The 15,319-nt window shown below is 51.1% G+C and overlaps 1 protein-coding gene and 2 long non-coding RNA genes across 5 annotated transcripts in view; 2 read left to right on the top strand and 1 right to left on the bottom strand.

Annotated features, from left to right (window-relative positions):
- Positions 1-1,341, top strand: part of LOC113958326 — a 10,695-nt gene extending 9,354 nt beyond the window's left edge. For all 3 annotated transcript variants that reach the window (XR_003531481.1, XR_003531482.1, XR_003531480.1), the window contains one exon: positions 188-1,341. This is a non-coding gene — a long non-coding RNA (uncharacterized LOC113958326). The remainder of the gene's footprint in view (positions 1-187) is intronic.
- Positions 1-15,319, bottom strand: part of LOC113958324 (protein shisa-6-like) — a 101,884-nt gene that overhangs the window by 59,725 nt on the left and 26,840 nt on the right. The window lies entirely within an intron of this gene.
- Positions 11,884-12,483, top strand: LOC113958329. Its single transcript, XR_003531485.1, has 2 exons — positions 11,884-12,103; positions 12,259-12,483. It is a non-coding gene; the product is annotated as an uncharacterized LOC113958329 (long non-coding RNA).

Here is a 15,319-nt window from a genome sequence, read left to right as displayed (position 1 = left end):
CTTCCTTCCATTGTGTCCCCCAAACTGCCCCAATGTTGAGGTGAGGCCACTCCAGGGCAGAGCAGAGCAGGACAATCCCTTGTCTGACACATTGAGCTTTTTCAAACTTGCACCACTTTTTTGGAACAGGTGTTTGGACCAAAACTTTTCTGTCTCAGACACTGATAATTTTTCCTTCTGTTTTTAGGAAACAACAGGCTTTTTTACAAGATGCTTGCAGTTTCTTCCAGCCAGCCATCCTGGCACTGCCTTTCTGGCTGTTCCAGAAGCAGGATCAGCTCTGTTTGCAGTCATTTCTCTCAGCCCTAAATGAGGCTGGAATGCTCAACCCCACAGGTGCCTTTCCCCTGGGCCACGGGAACACCCACTGAGTCAGATCATCTGCCTTGGGACCTTCTGTGCCACCATCCAAACTGCTCCAAATTCAACACAGCTCTCTTTGGAAGCTGAGACAGACACCTGCCAGTTTGCAAAGGATCCCAAATGTCCTTGGGAAGGCAGAGGCACAGTTTCCCTGCATTCCTGGTGTGGTGTTCACACTGTACCCCGGGCATTAGGAAAGAGCAAACTGTTAACACCTTGCCAAGGTCTTGCCTTTGCAGTTTGATGTCACCTGCTGTGCCACCTGACATAACCCAGCTCTGAGGGGACTCCAGTGAGGCAAGGAGGCTCTGACCTGCTGAAGGTCCAGCCCTCAGGGACAGCAGGAACAATTTATCCTGTGGATATCCAAAAGGACACCATACCCTGATGGATGTGAATGCTCATGGAAAATGAATCTGTGGAAGAACAAAGGTTATCAGGAATAGTCAGCATGGCTTCACCAAGGGCAAATCCTGCAGGGTCCTGAAGCTGGGGAAGAACAAGCCCAGGCAGCAGCACAGGGGGAGAGCAGCTCTGGGAGAAGGAGCTGGGGGACAGCAAGGGGCCCTGAGCCAGCAGCGTGGCCTGGTGGCCAAGGTGGGCAGTTGTATCCTGGGCTGCAGGAGGAACAGTGTGCCCAGCAGAGCAAGGAGGGCATCCTGCCCCTCTCCTGCCCTGGGGAGGCACATCTGGAGAGCTGTGCCCAGCTCTGGGCTCCCCAGTTTGAGAGGGACAGGGAACCACTGGAGAAGGTCCAGTGAGGTCTGTGAGGATGATGAGGGGACTGGAGGATCTCTCTGCTGAGGAAAGGCTGAGGGAGCTGGGGAGGCATCTGAGGGGTGACCTCATCCATGTCTGTAAGGATCTGAAGGGTGGGTGTCAAGAGGATGGACCAGACTGATTTCAGTTGTGCCCAGCAACAGGACAAGGGGCAACAGGCACAGACTGACACACAGGAGGATCCATCTGAACATGAGGGAAAACTTCTTAACTTGGAGGGTGCCAGAGCCCCAGAACAGCTGCCCAGAGAGGCTGCGGGGCCTCCTTCCATGAGGATATTCTGAACCCACCTGGGTGGGATCCCGTGCAACCTGCTCCAGGTGACCCTGCTTGAGCAGAGGGGTTGGACCAGATGATCTCCAGAGGTCATCCCAACCCCAGCCACTCTGAGTCTGATGTCAGCCTGCTTGGTTTTGTTGGCCAAGTCATGTCTCTGCCTGTGCTTCAGTTTGAGAACTGATAAATGGTGATAATACTTATTTTCTCAGCTGGGCTTTGGGAGCCTCCTTATAAATATTTATGAAGAGCTCTGTTTATAATTATAAGTAAATAAATGGGTGTATGGAATTCACAGTCTAAGGATGCAAGTTGTTCTGTTTCACACACTCAAACACAGTCATTTATGGTTTCTGCTTTCATTTGGAAGCAGAGAAGTTGGGAATAGCAACTTCAAAACCACACCTCAAACTGAGCCCCAATTAGGAAGGAAAAGCCAGTACTTAAGGGGAAAATCCTGCTGACATCAGGAAAGACAAGGAGAAGCTCTTGTAGGTACTTCATGTGCTTAGAGATGTAGATGGTGCCTGTTGAAGTTTATAAAGTGCTGAAGTGTCTAAATCCTTTCTTAAGTCAGTCTGAGAATGGACATCATGCTCAAATACTCAGAGTCATTTGGGATCTTATAATCTACCTATTCTCCTGTGACACCTGCAGTAGGTTACCTTTGGGGACCTTCTGAGAATCCTCTCAGTTGTCTTTTTGCATCTTCCCACCCCCTTTGTCCTGATCAGCCTTGGCCTTGTTTCCAGCTCAGCAGAGTTGCACATTCCTAATTAACCCCTTTGGAGCTCCCTGAGCACCAGGAACCTCCTCCCATCACCACCCAAACCCTGAGTCCAGCAACAGCCCTTCCCTCACTCCTTCCTCTGCCGAGGCTGGTGAAGGTTCACAGGGGCCAGAAGACAAACTTCTGTTTGCAGAGTTGTCCTGAGCTTTGTTTTCAGCTCTGCAATAATCCATATGTAAGACAACCTCCCATCCAAGCCCAAATGCCAGCCTGAACAATGTCTCCCAGGACACAGAGATCCACCCCAAGGCTCAAAAGACCCATCTTCTGTTTCTGGATTAAGCCCCTAATGGCTGTTTGACCTCAGAGAATGCTCCACACCTCCCCCTGACTCAGTTTCCCCATAAATTGTGGATGTTGGTTCTCTCCATCATTAAATACTCTGAGGAAAAAATTAAGATATTAAAAGTCAGGGAGGGTTTTTCTGGAGGGAAAGTCAATCCTGCTTTATAAATGACTTTGGGATAACAGGCATGATTATCAGGGATTCTTTCAGTGATTATATTTTCATGGTTTCATGAATTCCTGCACTTGGAGTGCTCTGCAGCTGCCCCTGGAAAACAGCCCCATCCTTCCCTGGGAGCAGAGCTGATCTTTGCAGAGCCCTGAGGACACACTATCAGACTGCTGCGGCCTCCCAGCAGTGATCCTGCCAGGATCCCAAAGCACAGATCCCTGAGGAATCCCCCACTCCACAAGTTTGGGAGGTGGTTTGCACAAACTTGCTGCCAGGCCTGTGCTGTGTTTTAATTGCTGATGGGAATGTGGGATGTGGATCCCAGTGGAGAGCTGGGAACATGCTGGAGATCTCCAGTTGTCCATGAGAAATGCCTTTAGTGCTGGACATTAATTGTTCCAATGAAGTTTAGAGGTTTCAGCAGAGGGGTCCAGGTTGGGCTGGAAATGGCTGAGCAGAAACAAGGGCATTAAAGATCTACAGCCAAGCCTAAAAGGTTGTCCCTTAGTGATACTATAATTCAAATTTTAGTGAATAAGAAGGAGGAAAACAAGTGTAAGTTAAAAAGCTGCTCAGAAGCAGGACTGGGAGAGCTTCCTGGAGGTGTTTTAATATATTTTGGTGCTGACTGAAGAGGTTGGAGAGAACTGACAGGTCAGTGGCTTCTCCTCAAGTACCAGAATACAGTAAATCTGTGTGTGCAGACATCTGCAGGGCTGGCACTTCAGGGCTGTTTAAAGCTGTTTAAAGCTATTTAAAGCCTGGGAGGGCCCTGCCAGGCTGGGAAGGGCCAAGGGTCTGATCCTTCTTCTACTGCCAGTGTGCCCCTGTGATACCAAACTGTGAGTGTTCAACCAACCACCCAGTGCTGTGAGAAATGAACCTCCTGCAGGATTGGCTCTGACTGACCTCAGAGGGGGGGATTCTGCCCCTCTGCTCGGGTGAGACCCCCCTGCAGCTCTTGGGCCCCAATCCAAGAAGGACATGGAGCTGCTGGAGGAGCCCAGAGGAGGCCACAAAGAAGATCAAAGGGCTGGAGCCCCTCTGCTCTGGAGCCGGGCTGGGAGAGCTGGGGGGACTCACCTGGAGAAGAGAAGACTCCAGGGAGACCTTGGACCTCTTCCAGCACCTAAAGGGGCTCCAGGAGAGCTGGAGAGGGACTTGAGACAAGAGATGGAGGGACAGGGTGAGTGGGAACGGTCTTAAGATGAAAGAAGGTAGGTTTATATTGGATATTAGGAAGAAATTCTTCCCTGTGAAAGGACTCCTCACAAGGGGGAATGGATTTACACTGACAGAGAGTAGGTTTAGATGAGATAATAGGAAAAAATCCTTCCCTGTGAGGGTGGTTCATCCTGGAGAGGAGAAGGTTGAGTGGAGACCTCAGAGCACCTTCCAGGCTCTGAAGAGGCTACAGGGAAGTTGGAGAGGGGCTGTTCATCAGGAACTGGAGGGACAGGACAAGGAGGAATGGATTCAGACTGAAAGAGGGGAAATTTAGGTGAGACATATGGAAAAAATTCTCCCCTGTGAGGGTGGGGAGGCCCTGGCACAGGTTGCCCAGAGAAGCTGTGGCTGCCCCATCCCTGGAAGTGTCCAAGGCCAGGTTGGACGGGGCTTGGAGCAACCTGGGCTGGTGGAAGGTGTCCCTGCCCATGGCAGGGGGTGGGACAAGATGAGCTTTAAGTTTCTATCCAACCCAAACCAGTCTGTGATTCCATGTCCCTTTTCCAGCCCCCTGTGCCCAGGTCCCAACCCTTCCTGAATGGTGCCAGTCACTGCTGGCACCTCTGCTCACACAAAACCAGCCCAGTGACTGCCCCAGGTAAGTTGTGTCTTCCAGCTGGCCCTCTGTCCCACCACCCTTTTCTGCAGCTGGAAAAAAACTGCCCCAGCATGTGCCATTTTGCCATGAGCACAGGATGCTTTAGTGCCCAGGCTGGCACTAAAGGAGGTGGCATGGAGCTAAATTGCACAAGACAGCCACTGATGGATTATGGCACCCAAAATTAGCTGGAGGGATATTTATATTTTCACTGCCCAAGCCTTGGAATGAGGCCCTTGGAGTTTGGCAGCTCTCCCCCGGGGCTGCATTAGAAAGCTGCTGAGGGCTGAGGCAGATGCAGCAGAAGGTGAGTGCTGGCTTTGTTTTCCAGGTAGTCCTCTCAGAAACAGGAATTCAGACAGTTCCTTTGATCTTAAAGGTGACACCATTATTTTTGTGACTTTCTTGAGTGAAAGTGAGCTCAGCCTTTGCCCCTTTTGCAGGCACTTTTCTTGGGGGATGATTTTCTTCGGCTGAGTCATAGAATCATGGAATCATGCAATGGTTTGGGTTGGAAGGGACCTTAAAGACAATCTCCTTCTGCCCCCTGCCATGGGCAGGGACACCTTCCACTAGCCCAGGTTGCTCCAAGCCCTGTCCAACCTGGCCTTGGACACTTCCAGGGATCCAGGGGCAGCCACAGCTTCTCTGGGCAACCTGTGCCAGGGCCTCCCCACCCTCACAGGGAAGGATTTTTTCCTGAGGTCTCATCTATACCCATTCTGAGTCAATCTGAGCCTGTCTTTTTTTGAGTCCTGGGGCAGATCTTCACATGATTTTGGTTGTGTCCTGACAGGAAAAGGTCTATCAGAGCTCCTTGGCAGCAAACTTTTCCCAAGGAATGACATGGTGGCTCAGTAAAGCCCTTGCAATCCACCATGTGGAAGGAAGGTGAGCTCAGCTGCTGAACTGGGGCTGTTTTAGGAGCTCTGAGCCAGCTCTGTGCCCTGGGCAGGGGGGTTTGGCAGGGATGTGACACCTGTGAGTGTCCCCAGTCCACGAGGCTGGAATGTGGGACTGCCAGCATTGAACCAGCCCCTGGAATACCTTTCTCTCCTGCTTCTTGAAACAAGAGCGTAGTAGGGTTTTTAATTTGAACCAGGAGCTGGAAGTGAGAGTGGTTTTAACCCCTGAATCTGCAGCTGTTGTGAGAAACTCTCCCTAAATCCAGGGCAGTTCCATGATGAGCAGCAGAAACCACACACAGAACTGGGACATGGCCAGGAGGACCTTGTGCCCCATGGGCAGGACAAAGCTGTGCCCATCTGCCCCATGGAGCTGGAATTCTGGGGACAAACTGTGTCCATCTGCCTGACAGTGCTGGAATTATCTGGACATGTCTGTGTCCATATTCCCTGTGGTGCTGGAATAATCTGGACAAAGCTGGTGCTTGACTTCACCAGAAAATCTGTGTCCATCTGCCCCATGGGGATGGAATTCTCTGGACAAAGCTGTGTCCATGTGTCCAACAGTGCTGGAATTCTCTGGAAAAAGCTCTGTCCATCTGCCCTGTGGTGCTGGAATTCTCTGGACATGCCTGTGTCCATCTGCCCTGTGGTGCTGGAATTCTGTGGGTAAAGCTGTGTCCATGTGCGCCGTGGTGCTGGATTTGCTGTCCCTCCCTGGCAGCAGCAGCAGTCCCCCCTCAGGGCACACACCCTCCCACTTTGCCTTTTGGACTATTTTCTCTTTGGCTGAATTGCTAATTCCATAGTAATTACTTAGGAAAATTCCTTAATCAAAATCACATTGGAGGAGGTAATGAGCAAATAGGTCAAGGAGAGCAACGTGTCTCACAGGCAGGAGCTGCCTCCCCAAGCATCTGCAGACCTGGCTGCCCTGGAGGACCAGCAGGAGGCCCAGGAAGGACAGGGCTGTGCTCCAAGGCAGCACAAAGCACCCCAAGGCTGCCCTTTTGGCTGCTGGGTGCTCTGGGGAGGCTCCAGCTCCTGTCTCCCAGGAGGGCTCCGCCCTGGCTTGTGCAGCATCCCCTGTTGCTCAGTGTTCCAGGAGCACACTGCTCTCACAGAGAGGCCCTTGGGCTCTGAATGGCTCTGAGCATCAGCCTCACTACCCAGAGGTTTGAGAGGACACCTGGTTGATAGAAGCTGTCCTGGATTCTTGGAAGGGTCAGAGACTCAGACAGTCTGAGTTACAAGCACAGAAAAGACTTGCTCCAAGATTTCATATTTTAAACAACTAACAACTAATTAACACAGCAAAGATATATAAATAGATATAAGTACTGAGACCTAAAACCCCAGCTGGAAGTTCAAAATCCCCAACCAGCTCCCTGTCCAAGGCACAGCTTGCTGGCCTCCCTCTCAATGACACTGGAAAGCTTTTCACTCCATTGTTATCTTCACATAGTTAAATCTCTGCTGTCAGCCCCGGATTTGAGAGTTCAGAATAGTTGCACATTACATCCAACCTTTTGGCACCTCTCTGGGCATCTTTTCGAGCTCATTCAAACCCTCACTGAGCAGCACATGTCCCAGAGCAGCTCCTCCAGGGCTCCAATCATTCATCCACTGCAAAACCCAACTGTTTGTTCTCATCCCTTGCTTTCTGTCATTTAATCTGTTATTAATTCTTGAGAAGACCTTTCCTCTCATTCCATGCTGTTCTCAAGCACTATTGATGAAAGACCTGGCTGACAATTTCCAGAGAGAGAACTGACTGCAGTGCCTGGACAGCATCACTGCCCTGCCCACGTCACCGCTCCCTCCCGGGGCACTGGCACACCCACAGTGTGTGCCCTCCTCTTTCCAGAGCCATCCTGCCTCTCCTCCTTCACATCCTGCCTCTCCTCCTTCATATCCTGACTCTCCTCCTTCATTTTATTGCCACCTCTCACAGTGCACCTGCTCTGCCAGCTCATCTCCCACGTCCCCAGCACCAGCTCCAGGCCTTTCTCAAGGTGAATATTGACACTTTCCACTCACCTGAGGGACAGCTTGGACTGAGCTCAGGGCACCTCAGCAGCTCCCCTTTCAAACCCCTTCACTGAACATTTAGTCCAGATTGATTTTTATCATTTCACTGATAAGATTTTCTACAAGAGTTCCCTGATTCTTCAGTTTTAGGGAGATCACCAGAAACAGCCCCTACCCTGCCCGTGGGACTCTCCTGTTCCCCCTGCTCTGGACATTGACAGTGCAAAGATTAAGGTATCAGGGGGTTTGTCTTCCCTGAGCACCCTCACATTCTGAAAACACACATTGCCATCATTTCCAGCCTCTCTGCCTAAAAATTTCCCTCCTTTAGATCGACATCATATTACACAAGAAAAACAGAACATTTTTCTATTGCAAAATCTCCCTTCATCTAAAGAGGGTTCTCTAGATGAATCTCAACAGAGGAGGTTCCTGAAGTGCGAGTAACAATTTTCTGGGACACAGAGCTCCTTCAAACTCAGCTTTGTCCAAAAAACTGAGGGCAATTCCAGATTGGAGACTCTGCAGCTCTGATAGTGGAGGAATTTGGTTGGTTGCTTGGTTTTAAATCTATTTCTTTAGCTCTGATAAAGGAATCCACAAAACTCACCAACAGAAAACCAAAAGCAAAAGTCAAAAAATAAACCCCAAACCTATCAAAGGCAGACATTCCACAGGACACCTTTGCTCCTCGGAGAAGAGAAAAATAGATTCAAGCCTAAGCCGAGGTTGGTTGTGGTGTTTAATGCCTTGCTGGGAAACACATGGATACCTTGAGAAGAAGTCCCTTCCCACTTCAGCCTTGTCCTGGGGAGGATTCACCTCCTCCAAAGGCGTGGCAAGGTCTGGGCTTTGCCCTTTTTTAAAAAACCCACCTTTTAGTCCCTGTCTTGGCTCCCTGAGCTGAGCCAGCACCCCTCAGTTGGGGACTTTATGCCAATGCCGAAGATAAAAGTGCCACTATGAGCTTTGAGTCACCCTTGGAGTGCTGCTGCTGTCTCCAAAGTGAGGGGAGAGTCCAAAAGGTGTGAGCTTGGCCAGTGCCACCACACTCTGAGACCCTGTCCCACAGCAGGGTGTCACTGGAGACCCAGTTCATGCTGAGGGGAGTGGGATGGGGGAAATCTGTGAGGGCTCATGGAGGGTTAGTGCTGTGCCAGCCTCCACCTCCTGGTTCCTTGCCCTGGTGCCCTTCTGAGCAGGGCACAGGAATTTTTCCTAATTTCAAGTGCCCCAGCAAAGCCCAAACCCCTGATTTATGGGAGGCAGTGCAGTTAACCCCATAAACAATTCAGGCATGGAAATCAGGAGCGGACTGGCAGCAGCCAGTGAGACAGTAATGATCTTCCAACTGCTCAAAGGTAAATATTTCATCAGCCCCACCACGTATCACTGTGAGAATTGTGTTAAACTGGTGCTCAGGGGTATTACCTACAACTTAACACCAGGCTGGGGCCGGGTCTGTGCCAGGAGGACTAAACTGGAGTGACTGGGCAGTCAGGAAGGGATGCACCACTGGACACACACAGAATCACAGAATCACAGAATCAACTAGGTTAGAAAAGACCTCTGAGATCATCGAGTCCAACCCATGACCCAACCCCACCTTGTCACCCAGACCATGGCACTGATGCCACATCCAGGCTCTGCTCAAACACCTCCAAGGGACAGTGACTGCACCCCCTCCCTGGGCAGCCCATTCCAAGGGCTGATCCCTCTCTCTGGGAAGAACTTCCCAATGTCCAACCTAAACCTGCCCTGGTGCAGCTCAAGGCTGTGCCCTCTTGTCCTACTGCTGGTTCCTGGGAGCAGAGCCCGACCCCCCCCGGCTCCCCCCTCCTGTCAGGGAGTTGCAGAGAGTGAGAAGGTCTCCCCTGAGCCTCCTCCTCTCCAGGCTGAGCCCCCCCAGCTCCCTCAGCTGCTCCTCACAGCACTTGTGCTCCAGACCCTTCCCCAGCCTCGTTGCCCTTCTCTGGACCTGCTCCAGCCCCTCCATGTCCTTCCTGAACTGAGGGCCCAGAGCTGGACACAGCACTCGAGGGGAGGCCTCAGCAGTGCCCAGTCCAGGGGCAGAATCCCTGCTCCTGCTGCCACACTGTTCCTGAGCCAGGCCAGGATCCATTGGCTTCTTCCTCACCTGGGCACCCCTGGCTCCTGTTCAGCTCCCTGTGCCAAGAATCCCAGCAGAGAGATGAGAACAGGAGCTCAAAGAGCACCATTTGTACCTCTGACAAGAAATCAGACCTCCCCAAGCTGCCACTGAACACAAAGGGCAGGAAAGCAGCTCTTTGGTGGAAGGTTGGACTTGATCTTGGAGGTCTTTTCCAACCTTAATGATTCACACTGAACTCATGAACAATAAAGAAGCCCAAACTTAGAAGGACCAAATGCCTCAGGATCATTGGGTTCTCCTGCAGAGGAGGAACCAGATCTACCATGCAGAACCCTTGTCTTCTGGCTTCTTTGGAAGCAGGAGGGCCCTGCTGATTTTCTCAGTTCCCACCCCTCCAGCCCAGCCACACTGGTGCCCATCCCTTGCCCTGCCTCAGGAATTTGCGTTTCATGCCCTCCAGTCACATTATCCCTGAGCCTGAGGGTGCTCAGCCTGGTGCTCACCCCCACAAGATCCCAGCTGAGGATTCTGGGCATCCTGCACAAAAAGTTGACTTTTTGCTGTTTATCCATCCCAAATATATTTAGAGAAACAGAGACAGACAGAGGAGGCAACATAACAGAACATGAGGAAGGCACCAAGGAGGATGAAGGGGCGTGTAGGAGAAATTTGGTCAGATAAACACTATTAGACTGAATCACAGAATCCCAGAATGTGCTGAGCTGGAAGGGACTCACAAGGATCATCCAGTCCAACCCTTGGCCCTGCACAGGCCCATCCCCAAGAGTCACCCCCTGTGCCCCAGAGGATCAGCCAAACCCTCCTGGAGCTCTGGCAGCCTTGGGGCTGTGCCCACTGCCCTGGGGAGCCTGGGCAGTGCCCAACCAGCCTCTGGGGGAAGAACCTTTGGCTGAGATCCAACCTGAGCCTGCCCTGACACAGCTCCAGCCATTCCCTGGGTCCTCAGGGCTGAAAAGTCATGGGGTACAGTCAGGAGGGACTGAAAGAAATGGTTTTGATGGGACTTTTTGGCTCAAAGAAGGTAGAACTTGAATTCTGGTGGGAGATGCACAACTGGACACTGCAGGGACACGAGGGAACCTGCAGCAGGAACTCTCTGGGAAACAAAAACTTGTGTGTTCTGCAGAAGAGGCAGAAGGGAAGGTGCAAGGGGCCCTGAGTGCCAAGTGGGGAGGGGAAATTCAGCTTGGCAGCTTGGGTAGAACAAGATCAAACAAATAAAAAATATATCCCATATTTAAAAATCAAATAAATAAATAAGTAAATAAATCTGCTCAAAATCCATGGATGAAATGGTTCTGGAGAAGGTGTTGGAATGAGGTTACCATGGGAGCTGACAAACCTGCTCAGTGAGACACAGGTTTCAGTAGAAACCTTGGCAATGTTCTCAGCCATCCACCACTGAGAACGTGGCTCACTGGGGGACAGTTGGACTCCCACCTCCAACCCAAAGAAATAATACTCAAAATGACAGGAAAGCCCAGTTATTTCTGAGGACACCAGCTGAGGAATTCCTGCAGCAGTCAGGGACACACCACAGGTGACACTGCCTGGGACTGGAGAATGCACAGCTTCTAAAGAGATGGAGCTCAGACAGGGATGTAACAACTTCAGAGGGCAAAAAGAAAGTAGGGAGACAGTCTTGGATACCAAGGGACTAAAGGCCAGAAATTTGAACTTTGGGGAACTTAGAACCTCTGCAAACCTTGAGGCTAAAGTTACCCAACCACACTGAGGGTCTTGGCTGTGTCAAATACCCCATAATGCTCCCCAAATTTGGGGGATGTGTGGATGTTTTGGATGTGTGACTCTTCTCCTCATGAAAAACCATCCAGGATTCTTGGAGAAGCAGCTGTGCCTTGGTTGGAAAGTTGCAACTACATTTGTAGAAGATCTTTTGAGGGAAGCTTTGCTGCTGCCTTCCCTGTCCCTGCAGGGAGCAGTGGGGACATTCCCAGGCTGGCTCTGCACAGCCCAGTCCCACCAGCCGTGCCAGGGGCTGCAGAGCTGCAGGACTCAGGCTGGGGGCACCTCCCTGCCCTCTGCAGCCAGGGGAAAAGGACACTGGTTTGTTCTTTGTCATCAAGAACTTACTGCCCTGCTGAGATGGGAATGACCCAGGTCCAGTTCTGCCAAGCCCCCTGGGCAGAGCCTCAGGGACTCTCTGTGCCCAGGGCAGGGGTGCTGGTGCTGCCTCTTCCCTCTCCTGGGTTACAAACAGCCTCCTGAAGGACAGGGTGACCTTCCACATGACCTCATAAATGTCAGGTGGCAGCCGTGGTGCTACACAACTGTTATTGTTCAACCAGAACGTGTCACAACAGCTCCTGAGAACTTGTCTGACCCCTCAGTCCAACTCTGCCTCCACCACCTGCAGGGATAGTGAGCACTGGTCAGAACCCACTCTGACCCACCTGAATCCTTCTATGGATAAGCCTGCCCAGAAACACATCAGGATATGTCAGTGGAGATGTCACTCCATCTCCTCTGCTGCCCATTGCCACAGCAGAGGGACTGAAGACAACAAAGAAAGGACAGCAATGTAGGGATGAATGGAAAGCTCATCTCCCACCTCAGCTCCTCCAGCCACCTCACACCTGAACTCCTCTGGGGTCATTCCTGTTCCTCTTGGATGTTCCCCAAGGAGACTCAGAGGAGACAGGACCCTGCTAACTCAGTGCTCTGTGGATCAGCCAGTCCCAGCCATGGAAGTGATGGGATGAGGGCAGTAAAAACCCTGGAAACTTGGCATGAGAACCTCTGAGATGCACAGCCAGCTCCAAAGCAGCAGTGGGACACTTCAGACACAGAAGCAGTTGGAGCTCTCTGACTGTAGCCTGCACATCAGCAGCCCTTTCAGCTTCCCCCCCTGCTTCCTGATCCTGAAGAGATTAATATATATTTAATCAGATTGAACAGAAACACTTGTTCTGCTGAGCTCTGCAGCATGGATGCCACACTGAGCACCTGTGACCTCAAGCCTGCAGCACTGGCCTTCTGCTCTAAACCTACAGCCTGGAAACATCTCCACACCTTCCTTCCATCCTGCAGCCCTCACAAAGGCTGATTCCTTCCAGGGTTCTACAAGGACCCTTCCTGTAAGGAACTGGTTGCTGGAAGGAAGATGGGATGACTTTTGAGTTCAGGCTGAGTGTGTGACCAGTAAAGACCTGGGAATAACTGGGATTTAGGGTCCCTCTGGCAAGCAGGATGTGGACAGCACAGAATGATGGAATCATAGAACAGCAGAACTTCCCCCAGCCCATGGAGTTCCCTGGGAAATGGTTTTTTGGTAGGAAAAGCTGTGGATGCAGGGAGGGGAGATGTGAAATGAAAGAAAGCACCACAGAGGATGAAGGACAAAGGAAGGGATTGTCCAACTCTGCTCTGCACTGGGACAGCCTCACCTCAACCCTGGGGACAGTTTTGGGTGCCACAATATAAAGAGGGTCTAAAGCTGTTAGACAGTGACCAAAGGAGGGAATGAGGATGGGGAAGGGCCTTGATTTGAAGGCGTGTGAGGACACTGAGGGCACTTGGTGTGTTCAGCTGGAGAAGAGGAGACTGAGGGGAGACCTCAGTGCAGTTCCACCTTCCTGGGTAGGGGCAGAGGAGGGGCAGGGACTGAGCTCTGCTCTGGGGGGCCCAGGGACAGCAGCCAGGGAATGGCTGGAGCTGTGTCAGGGCAGGCTCAGGTTGGATCTCAGCCAAAGGTTCTTCCCCCAGAGGCTGCTTGGGCACTGCCCAGGCTCCCCAGGGCAGTGGGCACAGCCCCAAGGCTGCCAGAGCTCCAGGAGGGTTTGGCTGATCCTCTGGGGCACAGGGGGTGACTCTTGGGGACAGGCTTGTGCAGAGCTGAGGGTTGGACTGGATGATCCTTGTGGGTCCCTTCCAGCTCAGCACATTCTGGGATTTTATCCATTCCTGCACCGGCAGACATGGGGTAGAAAGCCACAGGTTGGAGATTTAATATTTCTCTCAGTGCCTTTCCAGAGCGGCCATTTGAGCCCTGGGGCAGCACTCTGGGACCAGCAGTGATGGAACATCCTGTGTGGAGGTTCTTTAGAGAGATGCTGTTTTCCTCAGCAGTGATTTAACACCAGAGACAGAGGTGTTGGCACAGCTGACAAAGCAGGGACAGATCTGGGGAGAGACAGCCTTGCAAAAGGCCATCCACATATATTAGAATTATTTTCCTGAGGAGGATTTGATGAGATGTGAACTTCATTATCTGCTAATGTTGCAGCACAGAGCTTTGTCCAAAACCCAGGAGAGACAGAAGAAATCTTTCCATTAACTTCCCTGATTGTGAGATTGTGACAGATGTACTCCCTTCCCTTCCTCCTCAAATATTTTAAAGAGAACAGAAAGAGCAGTTAGATGTGTCCTTTCATGGGGGAGGACATCATTCCCTCTGAGGGATGCTCATATAAATCTCCACATGGGAGTGTTTTCAGGTGCCCATAACAATAAGATGGTCTCAGGCTAATAAAGCTTCAGAGAAGGGGAAGTGAGGTAAGACCCTCTGAATTCCCAAGCTGCCCACCCATGGCTGCAGTGCAGGAGGAGCAGGGCCTGCACCAGTGACAAAAGCTCTTTGCAGCCACAATAGAAGTTGTTCTCAGGTCTTCAGTGTGAGCCAAACTTTCCTGCTGGCTGTCAATCTAGAAGGAAACCTTTTTATGAAAGCCACCAGAAAACATATCCCAGAAGGAGGGAATACCCTGGAGATGTGGACTGTGGAGAAGCCAAGCTGCCCCAGGTAGGGCAGCCCCGCAGACTCTGCCTCAGCTCATTGCTCTGGCCAAGCACAGCTTGAGACAGACAGTGAGAGCTCCTGGCTAAGCCTTTGAGGATTTAGATGCTAAACCAGAACACTCATCAATTAGGTTTTCAGAGCTGGTCAATGATCTCCTGCTGGGAAATGTTCCCACTTCCCCAAGCCAGACTTTCAGAGTCTGTGAGAGCTCCACACCCGGACACCAGGGAGCTGCTCATTCCACACCCAAGGACTGAGCCACGAGGAGTTCACCAGGAATTCTCCAGTGTCACCTTCACTCTCACACACCTTCGAGCTGAGCAGGTTTTCCATCACAAGGCTGCAGGAGTCACTTACACCTTTGCAGAGCCTGTGGCCACTGCTCCTCATGGGGGCTGTGGGTGGTGCTCAGCTGTGGAACTCACTGCTCTGGGGGACAGTGCCAAGGAAGAAGTAGTGAACCTTTGTTCCAGTACATCTTTGTGTAAATTTAAAGTCAGAAAAGACAACTGGGAAAGAAAGGAGGCTGATAGTGATGGAAGCAGAGCATGGATTGAGTTGCAATATCTGGGCAGGGGTCCAAGAAGAGGGGAAGGAAAGTTTACTGATTCTGGCACACTCTTAATGGAGTATTGCTTCCATCTCCTCACCTCTGTTTACACTCCTCTGCAGTGTGATAGGATCAGCAATCATGGAACAGGAGAGGCTTAACATGGAAAATGTCCTTATAAAGATTTCATTCTTCACAGTGTCAAAAGCAACTTTCTGGAGGCCAATTTAATTGTTGTCAATACCGGTTGCAAATTGGCCTTAACATTTTAAATTGATGTTTTCTGTGAACTGCTGTGATTAATGGAAGAAAAACATTGTGTTTCTACCTTTCTTCTGAAGATCTAATGGATGTTACAAACAATAATTGATCTAGCAAGACACACAGAGGCAAACAGGGAGAGGCAAAACTGCTACAGAAATGATTTTCCCCTTCCCCAGCTCCCAGTA

This window comes from Corapipo altera, unplaced genomic scaffold, assembly GCF_003945725.1.
Source record: "Corapipo altera isolate COAL_440 unplaced genomic scaffold, ASM394572v1 103, whole genome shotgun sequence".
NCBI classification, from domain to species: domain Eukaryota; kingdom Metazoa; phylum Chordata; class Aves; order Passeriformes; family Pipridae; genus Corapipo; species Corapipo altera.
The sequence above is the reverse complement of the archived record's forward strand: the minus strand, read 5'-3'. Positions and strand labels throughout refer to the sequence as shown.